General features: G+C 45.2%; 1 long non-coding RNA gene across 1 annotated transcript; it reads left to right on the forward strand.

Annotated features, from left to right (window-relative positions):
- The first annotated feature begins 3086 nt into the window (after window positions 1–3086).
- On the forward strand, window positions 3087–24518 carry LOC140639565 (uncharacterized). The gene is made up of 3 exons (XR_012036225.1): window positions 3087–3317; window positions 4278–4610; window positions 21596–24518. It is a non-coding gene; the product is annotated as an uncharacterized lncRNA (long non-coding RNA).
- Window positions 24519–26239: the final 1721 nt, after the last annotated feature.

Genomic DNA, 26239 nt, shown 5'->3' on the forward strand with positions numbered 1-26239 from the left:
GAATGATTTAGACCATCTTGTGTTTAGTTTCCTACGTGGCGAAGAAGTGCCTTTCTCATGCATTCCACTTATTGTCTCCTTTCTTCCTCACTATCTTGTCTGTGCAGAGTTATCCAACCCAGACTACCACACAAAGGGAAAACTCGAACCCTTTGGTATTTCTTTTTTTTTTTTTTCCGAAGTAGAATGTACTTTTTCTAAAGTCCATTTCTTCCTTAGAAGAAGTAGCAGAGTGAATGTATTAGCTAAGAAGAGACTCTTCCCTAATTTTTGTTCCATTTATTGAAAACTCCAATTTCTTTGCTGTGGGTTCTAATTTATTTTGCAATTTACACAGTGCACTGTAAACATAATGTAAAGTTTCAAAGCTTAATTAACAGCTACAGGATAATGGCAGGCCAAGTTTTTAGAGGCATTTATGCTTGGCTCCAAGAAAATGAAGAGGCTTCCATGCAAGAAGCTGTGAACTTCTACCTCTTAAAATAATAAAACTCAGCAGATCCAGGACTGTGTCTGTGTGCTCGATGCCGGGACCCCTATACCTGCCTGCTTTACTCCTATCCGTCCAATCAGCCTCTCCCAGGAGCCCTGTTCTGCAGCTGTTTTGCACTTATGGAGATGAGGTAGCCACGAGAAAAAACAAAAAACAAAAAACAAAAAAACATGCCATTTCATTAAAGTTTGAGAAAATCCACCTCTAAATCCCACAGTGGTGGAGGTTTGGGCAGAGTCAAGTCACAGCAAACTTGAACCCTCCCCCCTTGTCTGATGATGAGAAGAACTGAGGGAACGTCTCAGATCTGCAGCTGGGGCAAAAGAGAGGCAGCTGCACCTCTAGTGCGGGAGTATTTGATGTGGTCCCTTACTCTCCCTGCTTCTCAGTTTTCTCATCTGTAGAATGGGACTGAGAATCGAACTGCCTCACAGGTAGGGTACTGTGCTTTCCATGCTGCACTCCTGAGTGTAACCAGAGAACCGTCAAGTCTGTCTGGGTTACACCCCACTTCAACGGCCCTGGGCAAGACTGACTGTATACCTCTCTGGGCCTCGGTTTACCCATTTTACACTTTGGCTTCTAGCACTTTCCCCAGGGCTGGTGGAGGAGACCTGGGAAATCAGGAAGGGGCCAGTCCTTCCAGGCCTCATATTTATTAATGAAGGTCTCAAAGTAGACTTGATGATCTCACCCAATGAGGATCCACTGTCACTGTCAAGATGAAAAGGCACTGCTGGTCACGTGGTATATTATGGTTCAATATGTAGTCATTTGCCTGAAATACACCATGGATATTAACCTATTATAAATCTTTTAATGACTTTGGCAGCCGGACCATCTCATCCCATTGCACTATTTGTGTAGAAGGTGACTTTATTATTGGAAGTACCTGTTTAGCACTCACAAATTTTAAAAAAGAATTCCTAAGACCTTCAAAAAAAAAAAAAAAACCCTCAAGCTCTTACAGTTTTGTGAATCTATTTACAAAGCAAAGTGGTTTTCTGCTTTTTTTTTTCCTTTTTTAAAGCAAGCTCTACCACTAAGGTGGGGCTTGAACACAGGACCCCGAGATAAAGAGTGGAGTGCTCCACTGACTGAGCCAGCCAGGCACCGCATCAAGGTGGCCTGTTTATGTCATATCAGCGACCCTTGCTGGCTCATACCCCTTCTAAAGGCAATGCTCAGGGAAGCTGGAAAGCCTTGGCCCTGGTCTGCTGGAGCCGGCACCCACCCCAGAACACAGGGCTCGCCCAGCAGTGCACAGTGATAACCAGGAGGTCATCTCCACTCTTGTGCCTGGGAGGGTAGGGTAGTGTGGCACCTGAGAATAGGGACGGGGTGGATACCCGCTTTCGGAGCTCATGCTTCCAGCCACCTGTTGCTGTTGATGCTGCGGGAAGGGACAGTCCCTGCCTTTGCAGCCTTGAAGCCGAGGAGAGAAAGGAAGACTGGGCGAAAGCCAGAAGCCCAGGGAAAGAGGCTGCGACAGTTTCCTGGGCTCCTAGGGAGCCGGGGGAGGGCTAGTGTGGCGAAGGGCCCCAAGGGGCAGCCACCCTGGAGCGGAGGAGTGTTCATTCATTTTGTGGCTGTGCGCAACTTAACCACGCAAGAACAATACATTAAGGAATAATAATAATAATAATAAACATATGCACAAAACTGAAGGATTACGGGCCAGGTGAGACGGAGGGGACAAGCGCGCTCACCCAGGTCCACCTTGCAGCGCGGGGACCCCCTGGGTGGGCTGGGAGAGCAATCACGCTGGATTCCGGGGCGCACAGCCCGAGGCTGTCCAAGCTTCTCAGCCCGGCCTCTCCTGCAGGGGCTGCGCCTGAGCCCCCAGAGGGGCCTGGTCCTCCGGACAAGGGGCAGCTCCCCCTACCCCTCGCTGCTGGGGTTTGCAAACCCTGGGACGCCCTGCGGGTCGCGGGGCGGGGGGGATGACATCCGAGGGGCCGCGCGGGGACCTGCGCCCACAGCCCGGATGGAAGGCACCTACCTGCCCGGGAAGCGCAGGTGCGCACCTTGCAAGCCGCGGGGATTGGAGAACTTGCCAGCAGGGAATGGCTGGCTCTCTCGCGCGCCCTCTCTCTCTAAAGAGCAGGCTATTTTGACCGGATCCTTTCTCCTCCCTCATCCCAGCCCCGGAGTTGCTGTGGTGGGGGTGAGGGTGGGGGATGGAGATGGGGCTCCTGCAGGTGGGCCCTGGGGTCCTTGCCGCGGGGCAGGGAGGGGGGACCCCAAGGCTGTCCTGAAACTACAGGCCTGTGCACCTGGCGGGGGCGCCCTGTGACCCCAGACTCGGTACAGCACTTTTCCTTTTTTTTCCTTTTTTTTCTTTCTTTTTTTGTTTTGTTTGGTTTTTTCTTTTTTTTTCTTTTTGTTTTTCTTTTTTTGTTTTTTTGTTTTGTTTTGTTTTTGTTTCTGAGCAAGGTGTGTTTTCATTCTCCCACGCGCTGAGCTGAATTCAATACAACTTGTCATCTCTCTCTCTCTCTCTCTCTCTCTCTCTCTCTCAGCTTCCTTTCCCAAGCCCGCCCTTCCGCCCGGCGCGCCCCAGACGCAGGTGAGCGCTCTCAGGCAAGGGACAAGCGTCTCCAGATCAAGATCTGCCAGCAGCACCGCCTCTGCTTTATCTCGGGGGGCCATCGCAGCTTCCTGCCTTTCCACCCACTCTCTGCGGGGGGGGGGGGTCGTTTTTAGGGAGAAGTGCATAAAATCCTCCCTTGTTTGTCTGAATCTGGGAGATGTGGGTGGGGAATGGAAGCCAGTGATGGGCCAGGACCTTCTTCACCCTGGCAAACACCAGTTGGAGAGAAAGGTCAGTGTCCTGGGTCCTCAGTCCGCCCTCCTACGAATCCTAGCCCTGTCTTTGCTTCTGAGGTCTTTGGTATGTATTTATTTCCAGCCCTCCAACCCCCACCCAGGCGGGTGCCTCCAAGCCCTGCACTGAGCTCTACAGTTGCAGGAAGCCTGCAACTATCTATCCCTACCTCCTCCCACGTGTCCACAAGGTCAAGCCTCAGAGCCAAACCCACAGTGGGTCCTTGGGATCCTGAGAGAATGTAACACAGAAAGAGTTTTAAGGTTATCTATTCTAGATCGACCTCTTTTTTAAATTTAATCATGAGAGACACAGAGATAGAGGCAGAGACACAGGCAGAGGGAGAAGCAGGCTCCATGTGGGGAGCCCGATGTGGGACTCGATCCCAAGACCCCAGGATCATGCCCTGGGCCAAAGGCAAATGCTCATCCACTGAGCCACCCAGGCGTCCCAACTCCAGCTTGACCAGCACTAGTACAACCAGTCTCTCCAGAGGATCTTCTCTGAATCCCCTGCCAAGCTCCCAAGCAGTATTGAGGGTCTCACCTTCTCTCAGGTCAGAAATCCTGGACCCATATTCTCTCACTGCACTGTGACTTTTTAAGCAAATTCCTTAACTTTTCTTGTCTCTCTTTCCTTTTCTGTGAAATTAAAATACAACCACCACCACCACCACCACAACACCACACCCTTACCTTGGCTGCCGGGTTGTCATGAGGGCATCAGACCTCATGCATCTGGGAGAATTTTGAAAACCTGGAAATGACCCGGTATTATGAGATATAGGGAGGGACAGCTATTAGGAATATGTAGGTGTGCAATAAATGTCCAAGAACGAAGGGATATCACTGAATAGCTAAAATTAGGTTAAAATGAAAAGCCAAACCCCCAGCAGAGGGGATGCTCAAAGTCAACTCTATTCTTGGACCAGTTTTAACCCCGTTCTGTGTTTTCCAGAAGCTGTTTCTACAAGGAAGTCTGAGGCCTTGGAAGCTTTCCTAACGCCCAGGGGCGGAATGGGGTGCATGTCCCCCTATCTCAGCTCCCCAAGAACTTCTGAAGCCTCAGCCTGACCAGCGTGGTGCGCCTTGGGAGGAGCAAGACCCCCCTGCCTCTGTTGGCCGGCTGAGCCACTTCGTGCAGCTTACTGTGCCTTTTCTGGTCTCAACGGCAGGGCTGAGGACACCTGTATCGCATGTGGGAAGCACCAGACAAGAACCCCCAGGAGCACCCTGCCACTCTTCCAGGCACAGGACCAAAGGTGTGGCTGTGTGGATGGTCTCCTCTGAGGTACGTCCTGTTATGGCCAGTTGAGATAGGAGAAACTGAGTCAGGGTGAGTGGGTATAGCTTACCCCCTGAGTTAAGCCGTGGAGCTGGATTTCCAACCCAGGCCATCTGAGCCTAGACCCCACACTTGGAAGCCCTTGGGCGGGGTGCCTGGCACCCAGCCAGTACCCAGTGGCAGGAGGCCCTTGTTGCTGTTTGAAGGAAGGCGGGGTATGTCCCAGCCCTACCACCTGCTATCATCCTTTATTAGTTTATTTTCAATTTGAGGGTGTTGGATGGGGGGAGCCTATGGCATTCGTCACCGGAAGCACTTTTATTACAGCTGAAGCCTTCCAAGCTTGCATTTGCTACTTTAAAACTCTTCGGACGGTTATGAATATGGATGGGTGGTCGTCTATGAATATGGAGCAGCGGGTGCGTGGCGGATGGATTACCATTTAACATTAATCGTTGGTAACCTTTCCTCGGGTCTGACTTCTCCGCAATATTATCCCGAGAAGGGTCAGCCCTCGATGCTTTTTCTTTTTCTTTTCTTTCTTTCTTTTTTTTTTTTTGCAAAATATGATTAGTTACTTCTTGCCACATGTGCTTGCCCCCGGGACTTTATTTGCCATCTTCTATAATTATTAGAAGAATCTTCTAATTTTATTTGAAATTCTAAGTTGACACTTATGTCAAAGTGCCACGACATAGCATTGTGTTTAATTTCTCTTTTGTTAGCCTCATTTGGGTTCTTGCAGAATTATGCTCAAAGGAGACATCCGCCCCATGCACTTCCTTACAGCCGAGGCTCCCTGCTGGACCCATTAACCGTGGCCTTGAGGAACTGGCCCCCAAAGGTCCCGCATGCATGCCCCCTCACAGGTACAAGTGACACCTCTACACGTGGCTTGGCCAGAGCCTGAAACCACAGGCGGTGGGTTTCTAGATTTCTCCCTTTGCACTTGCTGTTCCCTCTATCTGGAATGCTTTTCCTTCCTCTACATCTGCCTGGTGAGCTTCTATTGCTTCTTGAACACTCAGCTCAAGCCTTCCGTTTTGCAGCCCTCCCTGCCACCCCCCGCCCCAGAGTTGGCTGCATCCCCCTGCATGCCCTCATACCTCTGTGTTGTGGCACTGTTGCCCTCGGCTGCAACTGGATTTTTATATTGCTGGTAGATATTGGGTGTCTGGTGTGTGTGTGTGTGTGTGTGTGTGTGTGTGTGTGTGTGTGTGGTTACAAATAGTGGCTCTGCCATCAGACTGCACGTTTTGACCCTCCCCTCACTCCCCAACTCTGTGACCTCATTTGTGCCAGGTGGGTAATAATATTGTTTGACTCCTGGATCAATAGGATTAAATGAGATACGTTACTCAAATGACTTTGGCTGACAGTGGGCATCGAGGATGTTCAGTAGTCCCACCCCATTGCCCGCCTTTCTCATGAGCACTGAGCTTCCAGGGGCAGTGAGAGAGGCCTTTGTATGTCCTCCCATCCCCTTGACCATAGTTTGTGCTGTATTCCCAGCATTTGGCAAGTAGTTACGTGCTCAGGCCCTGTTTCCAGAAAGAATGAGAGGGCAGTTTGCAGCTGGAGATCCCGGATGTCCGCTGTCATCACTCCTCCATGGCCCAGCACTGGAAGGGCACCTCCTTAGAGCAGCCCTTATGCAGAGCTCTGCAGTGACTCACGAGGGTATAGACCTTTCCGCCCAGTTCACAACGGAGTTGGGTGACAGCCAGCATGTGTGCCACATGACATGCCGGGACAAGAGAGAAATAACTACGTGCTGGGAAACCACCTGGTCTCCGTCCTAGTGTGCCCTCCTCCCCTCCTCTGACTTCTCTTACAGCAGGGTAGGGTTAGCCATTCCTGGGGGCCAAAGAAGCTCAAAGAAGTGTAAGCCGGGGGACGGGGGCACTCACAGGCTCCTTCCACATGTTCCCGGTGTCATATGTTTTCAAACTCATTTTCCTAGGGGCACCTGGGTAGCTCGGTGGGTTAAGCATCTGACTCTTAAGATTTCGGCTCCAGTCATGGTCTCAGACTAGTGAGATTGAGCCCCACGTCCAGCTCCGTGCCCACTGGGAAAGGAGTCTACCTGTAAGACTCTCTCTCTCTCTCTCTCTCTCTCCCTCTGCCCCTCCCGCCCCACCCCCCTCCTCACATGCTCTCTCTCTCAAAAAAATCAATCAATTAATTAAATTAAAAAATTCATTTTCCTAAAGACCTCCCTACCAGCTACTTTAAGCTTTAGGTCCCATAATGTCTGTTGTGCCACTGTGGGGCTTAAACATATCTCATGACTCCCCAGGGTCTTGAATAGAGAGTACCTACCTACTCCGAGCCACACATTGGGTGCATGTGTTCCAAGCAAAGCACCTACTACGAGTCACACAGTGTGTAAGTTTGTACCAAGTAACAGCCAGACTCTTAGCATGGGATGTAACCCATCACCTGAGCAGATCCCACCTTCGGCCCCATGGCTCACCGGAGCCTAGCTGGGCTCTTGCTCCTTCTGGAATAGACATGCACTGATTTGTCTCCACATTGTTAACTGGGCTTTCTTCTCCATCACCGTGGGCTTCCCCCACCACCTCTCCTGCCACTGCCTTCAAATGCCCTTTCTCCTCAAGATCCCCCGCAAACCAACGGCTCCCCACACCCCATTCCCTGGCACTCTGCTCAGCCTGCTTTGGGCCTCCTTCTGTGGGATTAGATTTTGTCACTAATGAGCACTTTGCTGGGAGGATTTACTCTTATTCCCATTCATATTGTTGAATGCTGAGGCTGAAGTATGCTCACCCAGTTGGTCTCCTCCTCCTCCTCCTCCTCCTCCTCCTCCCCACAACCCCAGGAAAGTAGGGACATAGAGAGGGAGACATGAAGAGGCGATGAGGAGGGAGGGAGCAGGGGAGAGAGGAACTGAGGAGTTTTCATACATTGAGAAATGAGTGCTAGACCCAGCAGTTGCTCTACTGGGTATTTTCCCTAAAGATACTGATGCAGTGAGACACCGGGACACCTGCACCCCAATGTTTATAGCAGCAATGTCCACAGTAGCCACACTGTGGAAGGAGCCTCGATGTCCATAGACAGATGAATGGATAAAGAAGATGTGGTCTATGTACACAATGGAATATTCCTCAGCCATCAGAAGAGATGAATCCCCACCATTTGCTTCAGCGTGGATGGAACTGGAGGGTACTATGCTGAGTGAAATAAGTCAATCAAAGAAGGACAAACATTATATGGTCTCATTCATTTGGGGAATATAAAAATTAGTGAAAGGGAATTAAGGGAAAGGAGAGAAAATGAGTGAAAATATCAGTGAGGGTGACAAACCATGAGAGACTCCTAACTCTGGGAAACGAACAAGGGGTAGTGGAAGGGGAGGCGGGCAGGGGGTTGGGGTGACTGGGTGACAGGCAATGGGGTGGCACTTGATGGGGTGAGCACTGGGTGATATGCTATATGTTGGCAAAATGAATTTAAATTTAAAAAGTAAAAAAAAAAAAGAGAGAGAGAAATGAGTGCTAGAAATAATAGATGGTACAGTTTGCGGAGAGAAAGAGATTATTTGGGCTGGACCGGGAAGGGTCCTCAGCCTGACTCTGAAGCTAATGAGGAAGCTCGAGCTCCAAGTGACCGGTAGAGTTGGAGGGGTCACTGTTTTGTGCCGATGAAAAGGCATCTGTGTTTTGTACTTTTGTGCTCACCCCGGTTGATGCGGGGAGCTTCAGAAGAAATAAATGCTTGCCGCTCACAAGCACCATCCAAGTATTTACGTTCTGAGCAACCACTCCTAGAAACAATGGCTCTTTGTGTTCAAAAATCATGTACTGCTAATATCAAACCGCATGTTGAAAGGAGTCACCACTGAAAGTATTGCTGTAGATCAGAAACCAGAAAATAATTCTTTTATATTCTTTAGGAGCCACATTCTGCGGTAACCATTTGAGCAGATAGCATATAAGTTAAATTTCCTTTGATACTGGCATGTGACATTGCAAAAATCAAACGCATTGTTTTTTGACAAGGCTTCAGGACTAGAATTCAGAAAGGCACTTGGTATAGGAAACGACTGAATTAATACCATTGAAACGGTGGTTATAAAGATTGATAAGGAAGGTTCATTCACTAAAACATATAATGGCAGATTTAATAATGATGGCATTCATCATCCGTCAAAGGCACTTATTAAGCACCCACAGGTACTTGGCAGTCTGTGGCGTACTACACAAAGTTAGATAGACGCCACCCCTATTCATCGGAGAGCCTGCCATTGTGTGCCTCCTTTGTTGGGAGCACAACTTCCCTACTTGTCATTGGTGCCTGAAAGACACTCCTTGTCATTATTTATGCTGTCTGGGTTTCTGGTTTTCAAGGCGGGGGGCGGTGGTGGCAAGACTTTTTTTTTTTTGTCATTTCTTTTAATTGTACTACACGAGGTGGCAGGCCAACCTCTGGAGACATCACCTGTCAGCGGGCGAGCTTGCAGGTGGGAATGACCCTTATTTTCGTTCCCAGCGTCTGCAGGAAGATGCGTGGTCGTTGTGGGACATCGGGCTACCCCGAGGAGCACCTGCGGGGCTTTGCCTGCACCTCTGTTCAGCAAGTGTTACTGTACCTTCAGGCCACCTCGGTCTAGATGGTGAGCAAGCTGAGGGTATAGACGTCCCCCTCCCCGCTCTGCCCCTCTCCCCACCCTGCCGCCTCACCAGAGATCAGCAGTTTGGTTGACTACCGAATGAGGCCACAAAAGAATCTGCAAGGCCATAGGTCAGTGGTGGATCTTATCAAATGTTTGCTATACTCTCAAAGTATTTTGTCCTGGATGCATGGATGCACTGGGACATACGAGGTTGCCCATTTGCACATGATGAAGTGCGGCTCGTTCCAGTAACCAAAAGTGGGCCTCAGGCACACTGGAAACGAAGAGCAGGCAAATTTCTCCTGTGGCTTCCTCCCAGGAAGGCTGTTGTCAGCTGGCATTCAGTGGGGCGATGACCTGTGCCTGCGAGCTTCCAAATCACAGGCAAGCAACAGAGAAAAGGCATCCAGTTCAAGATTTTTAAAAATACCATGATCAGGGGTTGGAGGGGTTGGAATGGCCTAGGCTGAGCTTTCATTTCATGTGATCCCCTTGAGTTGTATGGATTTTGATTAAAAAAAAAAAAAAAAAGAAATCAAATTTCAGAACATTTTTATAGCTTTTGCAAGTATTGTTTTTTTTTTTTTTTTTAAGTATTGTTGATGAGGTTGCTTACTATCGTGCCCAAATAGGCCTCATGTGAAGAGCTGAGTTATGTGTGCCCCAGATGCTTTCAAGATAACACTTGTTCTTCTGGATTAATTTGGGGGCTTCTTGGAGGGGCAATGGAATTGGTGACACAGTGGGTTTCTTTTATCGCCTTGGCCGGTGGGAAGCTCAGAAATACATGCTGTCACCAAAGAAGGGAGCTTCCTGGCACATTATTTTTTCCTAAAAGCAGAACCTTTATACTCTCTTTTAATTTGTTTTGTTCCACTCCATGTATATATTTTTATTACGAACAGCTTCAAATCCTTTTGGAAGTGAAATACGTCTTTTTGTATTTATATATGTATAAATGTTAGCTATATATAGTACATAGTTATGCGTGTTTTTATGCATATGTATTATATACACATGCATACATGAATATATGCACACACATAGATGCCCACACATATATATCATCCCCACATCCACTCAACAGTATTTACTGGGCATCTGCTGGTTGCCAGGCAATGCCTGATGCTCAGAGGAACCCGGCCACACACTTTTACGTGGCTCACCTAAAGGAGCCAGACCACAGTGATAATGACATAATATACTGATATGCTTTGGAACAGAGGGGAGGGAAGGAATCTTGACATTTCTGCTTCTTGAACTCTACCCTTTCTCTCAGCTTCACCTTCTAATCTGCCCCCCACTGCTGTCCTGGTTCCACCCTTTCCTCTTGGTCATGGCCACCCTTGTAAGTCACATCTCCGTCTCAACAGCTTCCAGTCTGGTGGCTCTTTATCGATTCTTATTTATGTTTGCCTGGTTATTTTTCCTTAAACACAGTTTTTCTCCCTTAGACTTCCTACCATGGACCCCTACGCTGATGGTCATGGGAATTGTTGGTCATAGGTGGTGCTTACTCTGAGCTTCTGGCTTTGTGTGTATTATCTTTTAACCCTACAACATCTAGGGGGTAACCACAATGAAAATTGCCATGTGACAGGGAGGGAACCGATGCCCAGGGGCTGAGACCACTTGCCAAGCTCCTGCGGACTCCAGGCTCATGGCCTCAGATCTCCCGGTGTTTGGGGTCCCACTGCTGATGGTTCAGCTTTGTGGCTTTCTGGTATCTGATGCTCGGCCCTGGCTCTGAGCATAGCCCTGGCTCTGAGCATACTCTTGTGCCTCTCCTGTATTTTCCTCAAAGGAAAGGGTCTCACCTGTCTGCTCCATTCAGTGAATCCTTCCAGTGTTCTGGGCAGGTCTTCTTGGCATGGGTGAATAATGGTGCATGCAGCTGCCAGCAGGGCTGCGTTAATGAGGTACCTCTTCCAGACCCAGAGTGGTGATGGTCAGACTCTACCTGCAATTCTGCATTTCCATTCTGGGCACCAGACTTCTCAAGGGTCAGAGCTGTCCTGGAGCAGGTTCAGAGGAGTAGGTCATGTGAGCTGATCGAATACTGGGTGGTGAAGTAGAGGTGGGGTCAGGTCATTCAATGAGAGGCTGGTGCTTTCCCAGGCTGCTTCATGACCTGAGAATGCATGGTTCCTCCAAGAAGACTTGGCTCCAACCCACACTCATGGTCACCCTCTCCCCAAATTCCCACAATACCCCTTAAGAACCAGCAATGATAGTGGGGACTTAGATGCTTTTTGGTTGCAAGCAACAGAAACCAGCTCAAGCTGGTCTAAGCATCTCCTAGCCTCCTTTGCATCCCAGATAGTTGCCTTCACTCAATTGGCTTGTCATTTCCTGTGCTGTCTCCTTCCTATCATAGTGAGTATTACACTGAGCCCAGAAAAGATGCTCAGTAAATTTTTTGGCACCTTTCTAGGCACTTGGGATCTACCAGTGAGTAAAACAAGTCCTGCCTTCCTAGAACTTACATTCTTCAGAGGAAGAGACAATAAACGACACCCTTGATCAATCTGATTATATAGTGTGTTAGGAAAAGAAAAGTCAGAATGGGGTAAGGAGGGGAGAATGCTGGTGGAGGGAAGGGTCTGGGGAGGGGCAGATTGCAGTATCAAAGAGTAGAGTAAGGCCAGGCCTCATAGAGAAGGAAATGGAGACATAAGGGGCTGTGCGTGGGAGCTACATGGTTATCTGGGGGAAGAACGTTCTAGAAGGAACAGCCCAGGCACAGGCCATGAGTCCAGAATGTGCAGGGAGTGTCTGAGGACCAGCAAAGGAGGCTGGTGTGGCTGGGGCCCGACATTTAATTTTTCCTTGAGCATGGAAGGAAAATTCCTTTTTGGGTGTGCACTTCTGCTCAACGTTGGCTTGTCTCGCACTTTTGAGAGGTCAGCCCGAGAGTGAATGCTTCATCTTTAACTTGAACTGTTCTGTCTTTCGAAGAGGGATGCCCATCAGGGTTCTGGCCATGTGTGTTCCGAGGAACGCTTTTTTTTTTTTTTTTTTTCTGAAAAAGCCCAGCTCGGGAGTTGCTTCTGTTTGTAGATAAATTTCAAAAACATCGTCTTCCAGATGCTGTGTCTCCACAGCACATTTTGGATGCCTGACATTTAAAATCCTGGAAACTAAGCCTCCAGTGTCTCATATCTCTTTGGGAATGATGAATTTCAAATGAACGCAAGTTAATGTAGTGCTTGTGAAGGGCGCCAGACAAACCGTGTTCAAAACTGTAGACTCTCGACAAAACGGGTCCAGCAGGGCCGCTCTCGGCAGATGGCTCTGCCCTCCCAGCCTTGCACACGCCCAGACGTCGCCTCTCAGTGTGAGAAGGTAAATTCTGTTTACTTCCCCTTCACTATCTCTCTTGTGGGTGACCATGCTATTTCCAGAAAATTGTCTAACCTCACGCAAGTTAGTAATTGGATAAGTAATCGAGTTTTTATTTTAATTGCACCTTTTGGTGTCAGGCAGATGCAGTCAGGGACTACTGTCTCTCTGCAGTGATACTGATCAATAGTGATCTCAACCCTTGGCATTTGAGGATGGATAGTTCTCTGCTTGGAGGGCTGTCTTGCCAGTTGTAGGACGTTAAGCCACGTCCCTGGCTTTTACCCACTAGATGCCAGTAGCACCTCTTCCAGTTGTGACAACCACAATGTCTCCAGGTATTGCCAGATGTCCTCTGAGCGACAGCATCTCTGTTGACCATCAGATTCCAATATCTGGGTGACAGTTATCAGCCCCTGTATTTTAAAAAATGGTCTCACAAACGTAATGCTGTGGGTACAACGACCCATGAGTGGGACGGAGATTACACCTCACAACAGTGAAGGTAGGAAAATCCATTTTTCTTTTCTTATTATAGAAGTAATAGGTGTTCATTGTAAAGCTTGGGAGCAAAGCACGCTACACAATCAAACTAAAACTCATCTGGGTTCTCACCGGCCATCAACAAACTGCTGTGTAATATATCTAGTCTTTTTTATGCATACATCCACGTGAGTTTCAATGGACATACTTTTGATACAAAAATAAGATCATGTTTTTATACTGGGTCTCAATCTATTCCCTTCTGCATGTGCATCATAAAACGTGTTTCGTGCTATTGAATATACTTACCTGAGATTCTAATTGCTGCGTGGTGTTGCATCATGGAGATGGGCTGTCATTTACTCACCAGGCCCCTATTATTGGCAATTAGGTTGTTTCCAGCTCTTTTTTTTTTTTTTTTCTGTAAACATTAACTTTGGTTATTCCCTTTTCACATTTAGAAACAGACTGGGAAATTGAATATCGGACTCTGGTTGAGAGGGAGTAGTTGAGTGAGAGGGATGAGTTGAGAATGACATCAGGTCTTCAAGCTTTGGCCACCTGGGAGGGTGAAGGTGGCTCCATTGACTGAGGTGGGATGGAGGAAAGATGATGAGTTTTGTGGCAAGTCTGTTCACTCTGAGCTGGTTAGACAATTGAGATGCCTGATGGCCAAGTGCAAAAAAGCACCTGAGCTTGAGATAGCCATCAGGAGTGATCTTCTGGGAGGTGGGATTGGATTGAAGCCTCTGGTGCGGTGCTGTTCAACAGAAGTCTAATGCAAACCACAAGTGTAATCTTTACATTTCTTGTGGCCATAGTAAAAACTTAAGTTAAAAGAAACAGGTGAAATTATTTTAATCATGTATTTTATTTAACTCAATATATCCAGACTATGATTTCACTGTGTGACACTAGTTACATTTCAAGTGCTCGATAGCCTTATATGGTGAGTGACTACCATAGTGGACAGGGCAGCTTTGGGGCATCATATCATAGCAGCATTCCCTTTGCCACCCAGGGGATGTTTGATCATACCTGGAGACATTTTGGTGGTTAACACTTGAGGAGGTGCTATGGCCTCCTCCTGCTAAAGGCCAGGGATGTAGCAAAGAAGCTCACATTTGCATAGGAAAGTCCTCCAAGCAAAGAATCATCTGGCCCAGATTGTCTTTGGTGCTAAGGTTGAGAAACAGTGGTGTACTACTAATGCTTGTTCGAGGGGCCATGGTGTTCACTACGCATTGGGCATGTAAGAGAAGCTCTACAAGAACCATTTTCTGGCATCCTCTTGGCAACCCTATGAAATAGGCATTATTAGCATCCCCATATTACTGATGAATTAACAGAAGGCTCGGGAGGTTAGGTGCATTTGTCCAAGGTCCTGGAGCTTCAAACTCAGGCTGTCAAGAATAGAGAGAGTCAAGGATAGAGAGAGAATGGCTACATGGAAGTAAGCACTGGCATTATTACCTAGAGCCCAATATCTCATCTGCAGTTGCTGGTGAGTAAGCATCGCACTGCGGCATTCCTCTTTTATCTTTGAATGTTTTCTTAAGTGTGTTAACTTCATCACATTGCTGTGGTCAAGTGGAAGACTGTCTAGTCTCACGTGGCTACAGATGGGCTCTGTAGTCTCTGGCAGTTCAGTTAAATAACCTCCCTGAATCCTAGGCATTTTCATCTGTAAAATGGGCACACCCAACATGTCACAGGATTAGCATGGAGGCCGAAGGCATTAATGTGTTTGGAAGCCTTTAACACCTATCCACTGGGTGCTTGATGAATCTGAGGCAGGATTGTATCAGCACATCCTTGGTCAAAACAGTCTGCCCCCAATTAAGGGAAAGGGTCCGATGCCTGATTTATGAAGAGCCATAAGGACGTGCACACCTCATCCTCCTGAAACTTACAATCACGCGAACGAGGTGCTGGTCACCGGAATTATGTTCCTTGAGCATTTCAAAGAACAGGAGTTGCCAGGGCTCTTCTGTGTGCCTGGTGCCTTGAAACATTTTCGGAGCCGTATGATTTCTGAGGCAGAATAAAGCTGAAGAGAGGTGGCATCCAAAATAGCACATTAAAAAAAAAAAAAAAAGTCTGAGCAAGGGCATTTGCAGTATGGAAGCAGAATGTTAATTGAAATCTGACTTTGCCAACAGGAGCTTTGGAAAGAGCCCAATCAGGATTAGACTAATTAAGACATCTTTAAAATTGAACAGGTTGGACTGTCTTAAAGCAGAATTGAACCAAATGAAAACTATATGCTAAGGAATGTGACTCTAGAGGCTTGAAAAAGGAAAACAAACAAACCTGAAAATACTTATGGTAAAGTCAAAGGAAGGAAGAAGAGATGCTGGCTCTGTGGACGTGAGCGAGTCAAACACGCCGAGCTGGAAACTGAATTTCCTAACGTGTCTCTGACGTTAGGCCGATCCGCCGTCCAAACTACCTTCCAGAGAAGCTGATTTCCTTCTATCGGCTCTCGTGGATGTTTTTTAGGGAACACTTCCCTCATACTTGCACCGCTACGCAAAAACCCCAAATAGCGAAACAGAACTCATTTTTATTGCGCAGCATTGTGTAATTTTTAAGATGTTTTCATGCGGCTTATCTCTCGGCTTCACCTCCTTTGTTTCCTACCGAGCCAATCAAGAAGTCTTTATTTTAATGCCTTGCTAAATAAAGTAGTAGTTCTACAAAAAGCACAGATAAGACGCCTAATTTTTAAGGTTGTGCTAAGTACTGAGCTAGCCTGACAGCCTATATTTAGGATAATGATTTATTTGCTCTTCGGGAAAGCTAACAATTTACTGTAAAATTTTGGATACAAAAGGTGAGGTTATAGCAGCTACACAATATAATCAATAGTGTTACTCGGTACATCGGAAGATTCCAGTCCTACCGAAAAATATTTTGACAAGACTTCAAACAGTTAAAACTTCATCGGATTTGCTCATTATTGGAAACAGTAGTGTGTGTGCCGACTGCATCACAATAAATATTTCTGTGATCAGGAAACTTGTTATAGTCCAACAGCAAGTTTGCTCAAGCCTTAAATTATTTTTCATAATCTGTAAATAATGTTGACATTACTTTGGCATTATAATAAATATTAAGGCTATTTGGAAGTGAATATGCTGGTTTAGATGCCTGCCTAACAAAACAAACTTATTTATATTATTGGCACATAGAATAAGAAACATCGCAGGCTTCTGCATTTGGCAAACCAGGCTGACATATTTCGTATTATCATTACATTTGTTTGGGGGTTCAGAAGTCATATAATTAATGCATTAATAAACTATTTTGTAGAGCTGTTCTTCAGAAGCACATTACCAAATGCTTTTTAAATAACATAATAACTGAAGTCTTGTTCACAATAAATAGCAATTGATAATAAAACAGTTAACTGAATGGTTTAACCATTTTTATTAAGCACAAGTAATGCGACTTTAGAACATGGGGAGGAATAAACAAGGGAGAAAATTGAAGTTTTCAGAGTAATTTTTGCAGGCAAATGGATTGTGATTTGTGGGAAAGATACGGAAAATGAAATCTAGATGCTGGTGGCTAGAGACAGGGATTTTTATACGAGCTGCAGTGCTGTCTTCCTCTACGAAGTCAGAAGACGGAGGAAAGAGGTCCTGGCGGAAGGAATAAAAAGGTTCCCATAGAAATGTGGTTTTTAATGTGGGAAGAGCTGTCCTTGTTCCCATTGCACCACTTTTCCTTAAACTGATCACGTTATCTGTCCTTCTTTGGGCAAAAGCACTGGGTTGGGGCAGTCACATGCCCTGCGTGTTGGGGTTGGAGGGTGAGCTCGGGCTGGGCCACCCTCGTGGCCCGGAGCTCTGGGCTTCCGTGGCTTCTCTGTAAAATGCGGGCAGGCTTTCTAGGCTCTGCAGCTGTCAACTGGGTATCAATTGTCCCACATTTTTCCCCTGTAAAAAAAAAATGAGTGTAGGCCTATATGCACACTTGAAGTCAAATCAAATTAGAGCAATTAGGGGTGCCTGAGTGGCTCAGTGGTTGAGTGCCTGCCTTCAGCCCAGGGTGTGATCCCGGGGTCCTGGGATCAAGTCCAGCACTGGGCTCCCTACAGGGGAGATCAAGTCCCTGTAGGGACCCTGCTTCTCCCTCTGCCTGTGTCTCCGCCTCTCTCTCTGTGTCTCTCATGAATAAATAAATAAAATATTTTTTTAAAAAAATTAGAGGAATTAGCAGTATGGGGATTTTTTTTTTTTTTGAATGGTAGAAGAAAACTGGAGGGCTGAGGACTTATTTTTTGTGTTAAGCCGTCTTGAAGGTTGAGAGCCCCACCGGAGAGCCGCCACCTGCTAGAAGCCCCTGGGAGAACCTTCTGATGGCAGGGGTGGGGGGCATCCCTAAGGCTGCTGTGGAAAAGGAATGGTGGGGGAGGGGTAAGCGTCCGGAAAACTGTGGGTGGAATAGTCATGATCGTCACTGTCATTGTCTCTGTTGTGGCTCAGCCACAGGGGTTGGCCTCATGGGTCGGCCACCTGGGGACTTGGGGAGCACTGCTGGTTATTCAGTGAAACTCTACTGAACATTCACAACCTCCAAGGCCCTTGGCTTGGTGCTGCCTCATACTTCACGGTTTGTAAGTTGCTTTCTCATTCCTCGTCGGATTGTGTCCACACCAAATACCTTGATTCCTCTCTTTCTCTTATATACTTGGTCCAATTCATCAGGACATCTTGCCTGTCTTACCTTCAACTGTCTGTGCTTCCCACTTCACTGAGGTCTTAGCATCTCCTTCCCAGAAAGGTCTTCCCTGATGCCTGCGGGGGGGTGCCCACCCACCCTGCTCTCTCCATCTCTCCCCTGCTTTGCTTTACTTCCTGGCACCTGGCACCTCCTGAGGTCGCAGGCCATGCCCATGACTGATTTGTCATCAGTCTCCTCCTGCTACAGTGTCAGCTCCGTGGGGGCAGGGACCTCATCTCTTCTATTTACTGCTGTATGCCTTGCACCTGGTACACAGCAGGTCCTCAATAAATGTTGCCTGTGTACACCATAGGGCAGCCTGGAGAGACATGATTCCATTCCTGTGTTAAGTATGAAGAAACTAAAGTTTAGAGAAACCTGTGGTCAGGGCGTCATAGGGAAGCAATGACGGGCAGAGCCTGTCCTCTGTCCCCAGCTCCGGCCTCCAGCTCCGGAACCAGGGGCACTTGGGGTGCACCCATCAGCTCACCTCCGTGCAGCAAACACCCGGAGTCCCCCTCTCCCCTCTGTGATTATCACTTACAGATGCAGATGTTTGTGACCTGGGTCAGTCTGAAGTCCTGTGGCCCATGAGGTCATTTTTAATTTCTTCGTCTTCACAGTTGTAAGTCATCTTGCAGGGCTACCTGGGTGGCTCATTCGGCTAAGCATCTGACTCTTGGTTTTGGCTCAGACTGTGATCTCAGGGTCTTGGAATTTTGCCCCGGGTTGGGCTCCATGCTCAGCGCAGAGTCTGCTTGAGAATCTCTCCCTTTCCCTCTGCCCACTCTCCTCTTTCAAATACATAAATAAATATTTAAAAAAAAAAAAAAAGAAGTGACCTTAGTCATTAGACCTAATAATATGGATGTTGCCTGTGGTTGGTTAATATGTTTGAATCATTAATACCTGGCAGAGGGATGCTCCCCCACCAGGCTCTCTCGGCAGCAGGCTTTGCAGAGCACTGGACTCTGGGTTCTCCAGCAGGCTGGGATTAGCAGCAAGGAATGAAGGGGAAAGGAAAAGACTGAAATCCAGGGAAATAGTGCTTGGAGGGGGACAGGATTGGGTGGAAGAAGATGGAACAGAAGGGGAGCTGCATCCAATGGGCACTGAGTGGGAAGAGTCCATGGACCCTTGTGATTCTAGAAAAAGAATGGATACTGGGGAAGTTTTGAGAGTCTGGCTCAGCTGTCTGCTTTTGACTACAAGATGAAGCTTTAATGCTTTTATTTCTAAACAATATTTAGTTTTGTTATTGGAAACTAGAAAACGTTTATTGCTGAATAAAAAAAATACAGGAAAGTCTAAGAAAAAAAAAAATGAAAATGATCTGTAAACTCAGCACCCGGAGAAAATTATTAACATTCTGATGAGTTCCTTCTAAGTCGTCTTCTTTCTGTGTTCATATATAATTTTTACAAATCTATGTTTGTTTTTGTGCATTTAATATTAAGTCATGAGCATTTCCACCTCTCAGTCGATATTCATTAAAATATAATTTTAATGACAGTTTGAGGTCCCTGGGTTAGGCATGTCATAATTTAATAAACCATCTCTCAATATTTAGATGGCTTCCCATTTTTCATGATTATAAAAATGCTGAGAGAAACGTTCTTGTTTGATACGTGAATGGGACACCACATTTGTGACTGTCTTATGGGTGTAGATTCCCAGGAGGGGAGCTCTGGCATCGAAAGGCATTAGTTTAAAACTCTTGGTACTGCTGTCAAAGGCTTGTGAGCCTCAGTTTCCCTCCTGCCCTCCCGACAAGGCCGTCTTGAGAAAGGAATGCATTGCTAACCCTGTGAATTCTCCGTTGCTCTCACGGGGCTGTGATAGTTTTATCATTCTCCCCCTGCACCTCACATCAGGCCCTCTAGCTCCTGAAAATCTGACAAGTTTTCTCCCCCTTTCTTAAGAACACCTATGCTACACTGGAAACCATGGCACAAGATACAACTTAAAAGGGATTTTCATCTGCTTTGGGAAATTAAATCCAAACACGTATTTTAGAAACTGCTGTAAATTTCGCTAAGCTACAATGTTTTCCTTCGAAGTCTAGGACATATGGTTAGTCTTCCAGTGTTACTAGTAACAAAGTCCTGAAAATATTAACTATTTCATTCTTCCGAGGATAGTGTAAAATTATCCTTTATTTTCTTTTTTGCCTCCCACACTTTGGTTTTAACAAAAAACGAGACATTCCTATTATAAGTAATTACAGCCCTTCTGTTACAGTCTTTCAGAGCCATAAAATTAGCTATTGTACTAAATAATTAGCACATGCCATTCAGAATATCCTAAAAATTATACGCAACATCAAGCAGGAACTATACACTGACACTTGGCCACGTTCTCTAGAAAACTGCTCAGTGGAAATTAAGTATTGGCAACAGGTGCTTTGAAAACAATTTATTAATTGTCAAAAAAAATGAAGCATTTGAATGACGGCATGTGAAAACGTTTTCAAGTTTGGGATTGTCTGAACTCTGACTTCTTAAACACAGTCTTGCTGGCTCACACGGTAATTGTATCCTTGAGGATAATTCCATCAGTGACGTGCCCAGCAGCTGATTTCGAGTTTACTCACAGCCAGCCGCGTCTCCTCCAGGCCTGAGGAGGTGGTCTGGGGAGGATGGGACCCCTGAAAGGTTGCTCAGCCTGATGCATGGGGGCTGCCACCAAAAGGCAGTCAATCCTCTGCTTTGCTCCATCAGTCATTAAGGATCGTATTTACATTCATTTTGTTTAATACTTACCAAAATGTGGCTGTCTTAACGGGCTTAGTGGCTTTGCAGTTGGATAAGGACAAGTTGGAGATGGACAAACTTCTATTATTTTATACAGTCACGATCATTTCCAGGTCCTCTACCTGGGGGCACGTGGCTTAGTGAGTCCATGTGTTTTGGAAGTCTCCTACTCAGTATCACATCATAATTTTGACTGTTTGGAATAATTTAGCTCAAATTAGGGAAGAGTCTGACTTCTAGAATGCTTGGGCTTTTAAAAAAAGACTTTATTTATTTATTTATTTATTTATTTATTTATTTATTGACAAAGCAGGAGTGGAGGGAGTGGCAAAGGGAGAGTGAGAATCTCAAGCAGACTCTGTGCTGAGTGTGGAGTTGGACATGGGGCTCTATCTCAGGACCCTGAGACCATGACCTGAGCCAAAATCAGGAGTGATGCTTATCCTACTGAGCCACCCAGGTGCCCTACAATGTTTTTTAAAATGCAAATTTGTTTTATTGTAGTGTACAGATGGAAATGGGTACTGAACTGACCTTCAGGCTTGGTACAGTTTCATAAAGGTTAGAGAGTTATATGCTTAAAATAAAGGCGAGGGATATTAAAAATAAAACATTAATATTATTGCCCCAAATGAGATGACACAGTACATTAATATTTGACAAAATAGATCTACTGGGGTTAAGGTAGCCATTCCTGCAAAGAAAAGCTTCAAGAATGATATAGTTGTTTTAGATGTGATATTTTTAGATATAAAATATAATGTGTATAGGGGATCCCTGGGTGGCTCAGCAGTTTAGTGCCTGCCTTTGGCCCAGGATGGGATCCTGGAGTCCCGGGATCGAGTCCCATGTTGGGCTCCCTGCATGGATCCTGCTTCTCCCTCCTCCTGTGTCTCTGTCTCTCTCTCTCTCTCTCTCTCTCTGTCTATCATAAATAAATAAACAAACAAACAAATAAATAAATCTTTAAAAAAATATAACGGTGTATCTAAGATTTAAAATTTAAAGAAAAAACTTTTACTACAATTTCTTCTCATCCACAGGATCCTCCTGCCTCCAAAAATCCACAGGATCCTCCTGCCTTCCTCCCTCTTAATTATTGATTGGGGAAGAAAATCGAAGATGTGAATAATTGACAAGCTGGATCTAACGGACACATTTAGAGCTGGGTACCAAGGTCTACCTCAATGAAAGCATATACATTGTTTAAAAGTTTCAAAATTTGCTACCTGATTCTCAGTGATTCTCAAAACAGGCTGCATGTTGGAATCACCTGGGGGTTTTGAGAGCAAGTGATGTCAGGCACTCTGCTGTAACTGGAGAGGAGTATGTCCTGGGCACCAGGACTCTGCAGACCCAATAAGGTGGTTCCAATGTGTGGTCCAGGTTGAGAACCACTCACTGTTCTCACCGAGGGCAGCATTGGCTGATTTCAGAGGACTGTACCCGACGGGCCACCGTCTCTGACCAGATTGTAATCACTGGAGGAATCAATAACAAAAATATAACCAGAAAAAGTCATATATTTAAAATTTTAAAATTAAACTTCCAAGCAATTCATGGGAAAAAAATAAATACTTAGAACTGTTGGTCAGTGAATGTATGCATTTTGTGGTGTACGAATGAAGCTGAAGCAGTAAAAAGAGGGAAAACTACTTAAATTAGGGAAGAGAAAGACTGGAAATTAATGAGAAATTCATTTAATAACAGAGAGAAAGAACAGCTGATTAAACCCAAAGAAGCTATCAGGAAGAAAACAAGTAAAAGTAGAAATTAATGGAACAGAAAATAAACATACAATAGGAGAAGACAAACAGAGCCAATAGTTGATTCTCTGCGATGATTAATAAAATAGGCAAAACTCTTTCAAAGTTAATTAAGAAAAAGAGAAGAAGGCACAAATAAATTATCTTAGGAATAAAAAAAGATGATGCAGAGATTAAACTGATGAGGGTATTATGAATAAAACATGTATGCCAATAAATTTGAAGTCCTCAATTAAATGAATGAAATACTAGGAAAAAAATATAACTTATCATAACTGATTCGAGAGGAAATAGTTTTGTAACCATTAAGGAAATTGAATCAGTGGTTAAGAATCTTTTCACAAAGAAAACAGTGGGACCAGATGATTGGAAAGGGGAGTTCTATGAAAAATTCAAGGAACCAATAGTTTCGTCTTATACAAACTCTTACAGAGAATGAAAAGGAAGGCACAACTCATTTTATGAAATTGTTTTCACCATGATGTCAAAACCAGATTAGGAATGGCAACAAGGAAAGAATTACAGCTCAGTCTCACTTGTGAGGATAGATGCAAAGATGCTGAACAAAATTTCTTAGCAAAATAAACTCAACACCATATAAAACATACTATACAGCACAAAGAAGTTGGGTTTGCTCTAGGAACACAAGGTTGGTCTTTTGATGGAGAAATCAACCAATGGAATTCTCCACATTAACCAAATAAAAGAGAAAACCCCTATGGCCATCCTAGTACCTGTGGATAACATGGTGAATAAAATTCTACGTCTCTTTATAAAAACAACAACAACAACAACAACAACAACAACAAAAACCTAACCAAATTCGGAACACAGAGAGAACTTTGTTAATCTGATAAAGGATACCTGAAAACTCCTACAGCAAATACTATATTGAATGTTTTTTTCTTAAAGATTGTATTTATTTATTCATGAGAGACAGAGAGAGAGAGGGGCAGAGGGAGAAGCAGGCAGAGGGAGAAGCAGGCTCCCCTCAGGGAGCCCGATGCGGGACTCGATCCCAGGACTCCAGGATCACGCCCTAGGTCGAAGGCAGGCGCTAAACCGCTGAGCCACCCAGGGATCCCCAAATGCTTTTTAAAAAATTGTATTTAAATTCTAATTAGTGCACTATTGGTTTCAAGAGTAGAATTCAGTGGTTCATCACTTATATACAGCACCAATGCTCATCACAACCATGTTACAATTAAATGTGGATAGCATTTCTTTACACCTGGAACAAGGCGGTAAGGAGAGCACCTGCCATCACCAAAGCAATCAACCCAGTCCTAAGGTCTTATCAGACAGGAGGAAAAGAAATGAAGTATAAACGTCAGAAATGAAGAAATAAAATCATTGGTATTTGAAAGCAGCATGATGGTCTACATAAACCCCTTCTTCCCCAGATCCACAAATAAATGGTGAGAATCATTTAAAAGTTCGTAAGATCAAAAGAATCAAACCCAGTGTATGAAATTCAGTTGCATTTCCTTAAATCAACAAAAGCTCTTAGCAAATGTAGGCCAAAATTTATTTATAGCAAAACATTTATAACATTTCAAGGAATCAATTTGATAAAATATCGATAAGCCCTTTACGGAGGGAATTATGAAACTCTACTGAAAGAAATGGAAACCACTCAAATAAAGATATATTCTTAGAGAGGAAAAGTCAATATAGGAAAGATGCTATTCTCCATAGATTCTATTCTTTATAGACTCAGTGAATTTCCCTCTAAATGCCAAGGGGAGTTTTTTTTAAGACAACAACTTGATTCTGAAATGTATATGCGAGAGGAAAGAGCCAAGAAGAGGCAGCACATTTGAAATATGCACTAAAATGATAAATCCATAGAGAGATCCTCATGACCTGGGGGTGGGCGGGTGGTTCTTAAATAAGATACAACACACAAGGAAAAAAATAAAAACAAGATGGAAACTTGGAAACATGCTATTGAGATCGTAAATACCTATCAAGAAGCAACAGGTACTTTAGCCCAGCTGGTGGGAGTGTGAAGGGGTGTGAGCAGCCTGGTATTCCTAGTGAGGCTGGATGTTCTCTGACCTCATGGTCTGGCACTTCCATCCTACTTACAAACTCGAGACTCGTGTTGTCACATGGGACTTTCTGTGATGAAAATACTATCCGCCTCTCCCATGTGGTGGCCACTAGCCTCAAGTGGCTACCGAGCATTTAAAACATGGTGCATGTAGGGATCCCTGGGTGGCGCAGCGGTTTGGCGCCTGCCTTTGGCCCAGGATGCGATCCTGGAGACCCACGATCGAATCCCATGTCGGGCTCCCGGTGCATAGAGCCTGCTTCTCCCTCTTCCTGTGTCTCTGCCTCTCTCTCTGTGTGTGTGACTATCATAAATAATAAATAAAAAAAAAACATGGTGCATGTAAACAAGAAAGGGAATTTTAAATTTTATTCCATTTTAATTAATCTATTTAAACTTAAATAACCACCCCAGTGGATGGTGTAGCCATAAAGTGGTGCTTCTTGAGATCCTTAATGTCATTTCACTCTAGAAAATGGTAACATTTGGGAAGAGACTCGCTTTCAAAAGTGTGCTGGGAGATAGGAATGGGAATGTCCATCCAATATAGAATAGGTAAGCAATCATGGGATATCCAGAGGACACAATACTACAAGGCCATTTGGAGGAGTGAACCCCAGCCCATCACCAACATGAACACAATTAAGGATTGTGAGAAACACAATTAAAACGAACAAAGGAGGAGCGCCTGGATGGCTCAGTTGGTTGAGTGTCCACCTCTTGCTCTCAGCTCAGGTCTTGATCTCGGGGTTGTGAGTTCAAGCCTTGCATTGGGCTCCACGCCCAGCTTGGAGCCTACTAAACAACAACAGCAAGAAACAAACAAACAAAAGAAAAAAAAAGAGAGAGAGAAACCAACCAAAAGTCAGACTCTTAACTATGGAGAAATAACTGATCATTGCCAGAGGGGATTTTGGTGGGGGATGAGTGAAATAGGTGATGGGGATCAAGTGTACACTTACGATGATGAACACTGAAGAGCCAAATTACTGTATTGTGTGCCTGAAACTAATATAACACCGTGCATTAACCACACTGGAATTACAATAAAAAAAAGAGGAACTGGTTCCATTTATATAAAGATTTTTTTAAAGCAAAATAAACAGTCTGTTGTTTGGGGTCACAAATCCACCCGGCAAAGCCATAAAGAAAAACACATATATGATTAAACACAGAATTTAGGCTGGCGGGTATCTCTCTGGGGACAAAGGAGGTTGAAGCTGGTGGGTGTGGGGTACCGAGGGAGCCTGTTATATTTTTATTTTGGGAGGTGGCACGTAGCTATTTTATTAGTAGTGGCATTTAATTAAACTGTGCGTACATGTTAGACATTCTTTAATATGTAGACTGTTTAAAAATATTTTATTTATGTATTTGAGAGAGAGGGACAGAGAAAGAGAGAAAGAGAGCATGAGCGGGGAGGGGCAGAGGGAGAGGGAGAAGCAGACTCTGCTGAGCAGGGATCCCAATGCAGGACTCGATCCCAGGACCCTGGGACCATGATCTGAGCCAAAGGCAGATGCTTAACCACTGAGCCACCCAGGTGCCCCTAATATGTAGATTTCTTACTAAAATAGAATAGATAGGAAGAATCATAGTTCAGATGTGTTCATGAAAGTGGGAAGGTACCTCAAATAGCTTCTTACATTTCTTAGGCACCTTCTGCTCCTATTTAGTATGTAAATGAAATAATTATGCTAATATGACCTAAAGGTAAGTATCAGCCCAGCTGAAATCGTTCACTCATGAGCTAACCCCGTAGATATGCACCGAGCACCTACTATGGGCAGCGACTTTCCGAAGGTCGGGATATGCCGTGAGTAAAGCCCCTGCTGTCCAGGGCCAAGGGCATGTCACAGAGGACC

The sequence above is a fragment of the Canis lupus genome, chromosome 9, assembly GCF_048164855.1.
Source record: "Canis lupus baileyi chromosome 9, mCanLup2.hap1, whole genome shotgun sequence".
NCBI lineage: Eukaryota > Metazoa > Chordata > Mammalia > Carnivora > Canidae > Canis > Canis lupus.